Source organism: Calliopsis andreniformis, unplaced genomic scaffold, assembly GCF_051401765.1.
Source record: "Calliopsis andreniformis isolate RMS-2024a unplaced genomic scaffold, iyCalAndr_principal scaffold0041, whole genome shotgun sequence".
NCBI classification, from domain to species: domain Eukaryota; kingdom Metazoa; phylum Arthropoda; class Insecta; order Hymenoptera; family Andrenidae; genus Calliopsis; species Calliopsis andreniformis.
The window spans coordinates 5,320,001-5,327,500 of NW_027480450.1; the positions used below are offsets into that span (position 1 = coordinate 5,320,001).

Here is a 7,500-nt window from a genome sequence, read left to right on the forward strand (position 1 = left end):
GGTGTCGTTTCAGAGGAGAACACCGTGGATGTACGTGGTTCACTTGATCGGGGTATCCCCGTCGGCTCCATCGTACTCTCCAGGTTGATCCTAGGTTTTTAAATGTACTCTACGCCTGGCCGTTACGGGAACCGTTCGCAATTGCGTGGCGGTCTCCGTGCGGAACCGCATCCCAGAGACCCCTGTGTCGTCACTTTCGTTCGTTCGGACGAAGTGTCGCGACGCCCGAACCTCCATCGACCGTGTGCTAGTTGGAGGCGCGGGTCTCGGATTCTTCCGAACCCGAGAACTATATACGAGTATGATATATATATATACATGAACACAGAATATTAAAATACAACCCTGAACGGTGGATCACTTGGCTCGTGGGTCGATGAAGAACGCAGCTAATTGCGCGTCAACGTGTGAACTGCAGGACACATGAACATCGACATTTCGAACGCACATTGCGGTCCACGGATACAATTCCTGGACCACGCCTGGCTGAGGGTCGTTCACGTAACCTTAAGACTGCTTACGTTGGCATCTCGGTGTCACGTACGAGCGATTGTTGGACCGTTCGTCGGCGTTTGCCGCGGTCGCACGAAAACAAGCGAGAATACGCTCTAGACGTCATGGAGGGAAGAAGGTTGTGTGTACGCGGCAGATGACTGGAGACATCGTCGTCATCGTCGTTGCTTTGTCGTTCCGGACTTGCGTGAGTGCTAATTTTCACACGGCGTCGTGAGTCGCTTAATTTGTCGACCGCCCGTGTGTGTATGTGCACCGCTCCGGACGCAAGCGCGCGGACGTACGATCATCGACCAGCCTCCGTGTCTCGCCAAATACCCTCGTGATTGTTAACAGACAGCGTTCGCTTTTCGTGCGAGTTTTCATCCGCGCTCCCGACGTAGTCTGAAATGATGCGTGTAAGAAAGAGGCGTGCGTAACCCGCAACGACACACAAGAGAGTTTGTCGTGAGACTACAGAGAAGGACAATGAAAGGGTGTGCGAGTGAGCATGAACACGAGATCGCGTATACCCCACCCGTGTAGTGTGGTGAAGAAATGTATGACGAGAAACAGAGCCCCAGGGATTCTAGAGGGATCGTCTTGTTGCAGGAACAACGCGAAAAGGAGGCACTCATTCGTCGAAACGATGAAGTTCCGGGATGCATCTTCCCCGGCCACGTTTCGGTCGAGTCGTTTGTGGCTCCGTGAATGTGTTGTGTTGTACTACAACTTGTTTCTGTATCCTGAATCCTCTTTGGCGAGGCTTACACAGCCGCCATATATATGACTCATCACATAGGGATGACTTCTCTCCTAGAAGGAGGAGGTGGAAAGGTAGCAGCGTCCGGTCGCCCCATGTCTTCGCGTTAGTCGATCGCCGAGAGAGACCGCGCGTCAAGTCCGGTCGTCCAGTCCACGAAAGCTATACAAAAAGCAAGCGGACGGGCGTTAAACCATACCGGCAGTCGCCTGGCGAGAGTCTCTCTCCTTTAGATCGAATTAAACGAGACGCGAAGATGCTTTGGTGTGGCGCATTAAGGACGATGTGACTTACTTTCCGCTGATCACTTCTGGCGAATTACGAGGAGCTTCCTTACCTTTGGAAACGCTGCTGTTGCGTTACGACAACATATTCCGAAGGCACACGGCGAAGTTGGGACGACGCATCGAACATGATCTCAAGTCTCTCTCTCATTTCCCATTTCTCGTAACATTCGTTCACACACTCTGCCTGGTCCGCTTCTCTCGGTTGTGTGCCCCCGTTGTACGAGGATTACGCCACAGCTTCTTTCGTCATTTTTACACATATATAAAATATATCACTCTACGTGTGTGATATATTTAACACGTATACGACGACCTCAGAGTAGGCGAGATTACCCGCTGAATTTAAGCATATTACTAAGCGGAGGAAAAGAAACTAACAAGGATTTCCTTAGTAGCGGCGAGCGAACAGGAAAGAGCCCAGCACTGAATCCCGCGGTACTGCCGCAGGGAAATGTAGTGTTCGGGAGGATCCGTTTATCCCGTGACGTTGCATCGCGTCCAAGTCCATCTTGAATGGGGCCATTTACCCATAGAGGGTGCCAGGCCCGTAGCGACCGGTGCGCGTCTCGGGAGGGTCTCTCCTTAGAGTCGGGTTGCTTGAGAATGCAGCCCTAAGTGGGTGGTAAACTCCATCTAAGGCTAAATACAACCACGAGACCGATAGCGAACAAGTACCGTGAGGGAAAGTTGAAAAGAACTTTGAAGAGAGAGTTCAAGAGTACGTGAAACCGTTCAGGGGTAAACCTGAGAAACCCAAAAGTTCGAAAGGGGAGATTCATCGTCGACAAATGCTGGCTCCCGTTGGTGCGCGAAACCCCGAAAGGGGTGTCCGTCGCTTTTCCGCAAGGAGGGCGCACGGATGTTACGGCCAACGGCGAACGTTCCGGCTACGTAGACGTGCACTTCTCCCCTAGTAGGACGTCGCGACCCGTTGCGTGTCGGTCTACGGCCCGGGCGGTTAGACCGTTGCGTCGCCTTGTGCGTGCGCGACGGACCCTCGGTGACCCGACCGGCTGCGCGACGGTGTTCCCCCAGATGGTATCGGGCCGCAACCAGTCTTCTCATTCGAACGGTGCGTCAGGCCCGCCGCAAGCTCGGTCAGCTTTGTTTGCCCTGTGGTACGGACGTCTTTCCCGTTCACGGGCCTGGCCAGCTGTTAGCCGGCGGAGCCCTCGGACTGGCCAAGCTTTGAATTACCTGTCGGCGGCGCTATTGCTTTGGGTACTCTCAGGACCCGTCTTGAAACACGGACCAAGGAGCCTAACATGTGCGCGAGTCATTGGGATGAGTAAACCTAAAGGCGAAATGAAAGTGAAGGTCGTCCTTTGCGTCGGCCGAGGGAGGATGGGCGCTGCATAGTGCTCCGCACTCCCGGGGCGTCTCGTTCTCATTGCGAGAAGAGGCGCACCTAGAGCGTACACGTTGGTACCCGAAAGATGGTGAACTATGCCTGGTCAGGACGAAGTCAGGGGAAACCCTGATGGAGGTCCGTAGCGATTCTGACGTGCAAATCGATCGCTGGAACTAGGTATAGGGGCGAAAGACTAATCGAACCATCTAGTAGCTGGTTCCCTCCGAAGTTTCCCTCAGGATAGCTGGCACTCACTCCTCCGTTCCTTCGGGGACGCGTCGAGTCTCATCTGGTAAAGCGAATGATTAGAGGCCTTGGGGCCGAAACGACCTCAACCTATTCTCAAACTTTAAATGGGTGAGATCTCTGGCTTGCTTGGTTCATTGAAGCCACGAGATTTCGGATTAGAGTGCCAAGTGGGCCAATTTTGGTAAGCAGAACTGGCGCTGTGGGATGAACCAAACGCAGAGTTAAGGCGCCTAAGTCGACGTTTATGGGATACCATGAAAGGCGTTGGTTGCTTAAGACAGCAGGACGGTGGCCATGGAAGTCGGAATCCGCTAAGGAGTGTGTAACAACTCACCTGCCGAAGCAACTAGCCCTGAAAATGGATGGCGCTGAAGCGTCGCGCCTATACTCTGCCGTCAGCGGCAAGTGGGGAGGGACGGTGCCATTACTGGTGACCGTCCTCCATGAAGCCCTGACGAGTAGGAGGGTCGCGGCGGTGTGCGCAGAAGGGTCTGGGCGTGAGCCTGCCTGGAGCCGCCGTCGGTGCAGATCTTGGTGGTAGTAGCAAATACTCTAGCGAGACCCTGGAGGACTGACGTGGAGAAGGGTTTCGTGTGAACAGCCGTTGCACACGAGTCAGTCGATCCTAAGCCCTAAGAGAAATCCTATGCAAATGTGGTGTCCTAAAATCAATGTCTGCAAACATATTATTATACAAAGAGATAAATTGAAAGATAAAAAAAAGAGACACACACACGTTGGGCGAAAGGGAATCCGGTTGCTATTCCGGAACCCGGCAGCGGAACCGTTTAACATCCGGGCCCTCATTGAGTGTTCGTCGGGGTAACCCAAAATGACCTGGAGAAGCCGTCGGGAGATCTGGGAAGAGTTTTCTTTTCTGTATAAGCGTTCGAGTTCCCTGGAAACTTCTAGCAAGGAGATAGGGTTCGGAACGCGAAGAGCACCGCAGTTGCTGCGGTGTCTGGATATTCCCCTCGGACCTTGAAAATCCAGGAGAGGGCCACGGGAGGTCTCGCGCCGGTTCGTACCCATATCCGCAGCAGGTCTCCAAGGTCAAGAGCCTCTAGTCGATAGATTAATGTAGGTAAGGGAAGTCGGCAAATTGGATCCGTAACTTCGGAATAAGGATTGGCTCTGAGGAGCGGGGCGTGTCGGGCTTGGTCGGGAAGCGGGTCTGGCTGACGTGCCGGGCCTGGGCGAGGTGAAGGGTCTTAGACTTCGGTCGACGTCCTGGGATCCGAACTCGGTCCCGTGCCTTGGCCTCCCGCGGATCTTCCTTGCTGCGAGGCTTCCGCGTCGGTTCAGCCGTCGCGTGTCGTTTCTTCGGCCGCCATTCAACGCTCGGCTCAGAACTGGCACGGACCAGGGGAATCCGACTGTCTAATTAAAACAAAGCATTGCGATGGCCCCCGCGGGTGTTGACGCAATGTGATTTCTGCCCAGTGCTCTGAATGTCAACGTGAAGAAATTCAAAAAAGCGCGGGTAAACGGCGGGAGTAACTATGACTCTCTTGTCCGTCGCACGAAGCGCTGGTGCGATGGGCAGGAGAGTCATGGTTACGGGGGGTGGTGAAGCGCAACACAGGTCCTTGTGGCCCTTAAGCCTCTCCCACCCTAACAGGGACGACCTCCTCGTGGTCCCGCTGGGCCCTCACGCTTGCGTGAGGTGGCAGACGGTCCCTCAATGCACCAAAACCGTAAGGTTTTGGGAAGTGATTGGAAATAGCTGCTCCGTGTTAGAACTCCGGCTTGCCGGCAACAGGCATTCTGTCTGTGAAGAAAAATAATCCTACAACATCAATATGTTTTAAACGTCGGACTGCTATTATGTTGACAACAAGGCTTGCTTCTTGGAACTGAGAGGGATTTCCTACTTATTTGTTTGTTGTTTCGTTGCGGTACACAATAATTCAACCAACAATGGCCTCAGGAAATAATAATGACATAGCCTCGGACGCAGTGCTCTCTTGTCCCGGAAGCGCTGTGGCGGACTCGTCCGCTTCGGAGGGGACAATCATTGATGACCCGGCAATTACCCTTGATAATGATGAAACCCCAAAGGTCTATGTACCATTAATGCAGGATACTATAGCATGCCCGTTTTGCCTCAGGACTGGCCGCCACTTTTCCTTTGTCGGTCTTACTGATTTAGATAAGCACCTTAAGTGCCATCATTTAGAAAGCGATTTGCTCTGGGCCTGCGTCAGGTGCAACAAACCGTTTTCGAAGTTACACGGTGCTAGGTGCCATTTTCCAAAATGCTCAGGTCCTGCAGAAGCTCAAGAGCCGAAAGCATTCCAATGTGAGGCCTGCTCAATGTCTTTCGGTACAATTAGAGGACTGTCCACACATGAGCGCCATGAACATCCGGCGATACGTAATTTGAAGCGACAGTCAAGACCTGAGCGTAGCAAAAGTGCAAGTGGTAACCACAAGAGGATTTGGACGGACGACGAAATTAAATTATTAAAAAGGCTAGATCAGGAATTTGCTAATCATAGGTATCCAAATGTGGAAATAAGGAAACACATACCTACCAAGACCTTGAAGCAGATTAGCGACAAAAGAAGGGACCTCCGAAATCATAGGACGAAAGAAGAATCCTTTAGTGCTATTGCTGAAGAGCTTAATTCTGAGACGCCGTCCTCGTCCGAATATGAATCTGCGGACTCAGGTGACGTCGAGGCCTCATTTAATGATAGAAGAGATATCGAGGATACTAGTTCTGATGAATGGCGTCAGCTACTCAAAGTGGCAATTGAAAAGCCCCATGATAAACCCCATGATGGATCTCATGCCCAAGCAGCAATTGTATTGGAAGAGTTTCAAAATGACTTCAAATCCTCGAGCAATAATTTTGAAGAACTTTGTCCAAAAATAGATCTCTTTATATCAAATGTTTTAGTTCCTTTTTTGCTCTCTTTTGGTAATAAAGACGACGAACACGCTAAAAATAGGAATGACAATAAAAGAAATACTATACCTAACAATAAGACCGATAAAAGTTATAATAACGATAAAAACGACGAAAGCGGTAAAAACTACAGGAAAAATAACACTAGCAGAGGCATGCATGACAATAATAAAAATCGACCCGATATAAATATAAATAACGCGAATAAAAGTAAAACAAATAGAAATAGACTAAAAAGATTTTTCTACGCCAGATGCCAGGAGATGTATAGCAAGTGTCCAAAAAGGTTGGCAGACATGGCGATTAATGGCGACAATGCTTCCTTGGAGCCACCAAGACAGCTCCCATCAGCTGAGGAAGTGAAGCGTCTGTATCATGGTTTATGGCAAACACCAGGCCCCGAGGTACAATTCGCTTTTAATAACAGCAACCAACACCCAGTTGTCGAGACTTTCTCACCAATAACACCCCAAGAGATCACTGATAGACTTAGGAAAACTAGAATGAAATGTGCTGCTGGCCCAGACGGCCTGCAAAAATATCACTTGCTGACACCCGGTACTCCGCAGTTGCTGGCAACGTTATTTAACGCCCTTCTGTATAGCAACCATTATCCTGCGCCTTGGAAAGTCAATAGAACAACTTTGATTCCGAAAATTGGTAAGGATTTAAGTGACGTCAGTAACTGGAGACCGATAACTATCAGCTCTCTGTTAAGTCGTACCTTTTCCGCTATTATTGACCAGCGATTGCGGGCGTTTGTTGTTCAGGATTTGCGACAAAAGGGTTTCACATCCGAAGACGGCTGTAAATTCAATATTGCCATCTTTAATGAGACCTTGACTAGGTGTAAGCGTGCACATGGAGGCGTTTTCACTGTAATCGATATATCGAAGGCGTTTGATACCATATCGCATTCGATGTTAAGTAGAAGTCTCGCCAGAAAAGGTATCCCAAGTGAAATAATTACCTTAATAAATAAAATGTACGAAGATTGTCACACAATAATTAAAAGTAAAGATAATAAAGAAGTAAAAATTAACATACTTAGAGGTGTAAAACAGGGAGACCCTCTGTCCCCTCTGTTATTTAATCTATGTCTAGAGCCTTTATTAGAGATCCTGAATGAGCAAACAACAGGTCTGCATGCGAACGAGCTGAACCAAGTATCAGTACTTGCGTTTGCTGACGATATCGTTTTATTAGGGCAAAACGCTCAGGAAGCGCAGAAACAAGTACGCTTGGTCACAGAATACTTAAGTAAATTAGGTATGAGTATTTCTGCCAATAAAAGTTCCTGCTTTCAAATAGTAACCACTAAGGATTCATGGTACCTGAAAGATCCAAAAATTAGGATAAGTAACGACGATCTGATATCAAATATAGATCCTGATGATATCTTCAAATATTTAGGAGCAAATGTTGGCCCATGGAAAGGTATATA

General features: G+C 49.7%; 1 non-coding gene and 1 pseudogene across 1 annotated transcript; both read left to right on the top strand.

Annotated features, from left to right (window-relative positions):
* Positions 1–341: 341 nt before the first annotated feature.
* Positions 342–496, top strand: LOC143187461 (5.8S ribosomal RNA). The gene has a single exon (XR_013003205.1). It is a non-coding gene; the product is annotated as a 5.8S ribosomal RNA (ribosomal RNA).
* A 1,355-nt stretch (positions 497–1,851) lies between these two features.
* Positions 1,852–7,500, top strand: part of LOC143187459 (large subunit ribosomal RNA) — an 8,413-nt pseudogene continuing 2,764 nt past the window's right edge.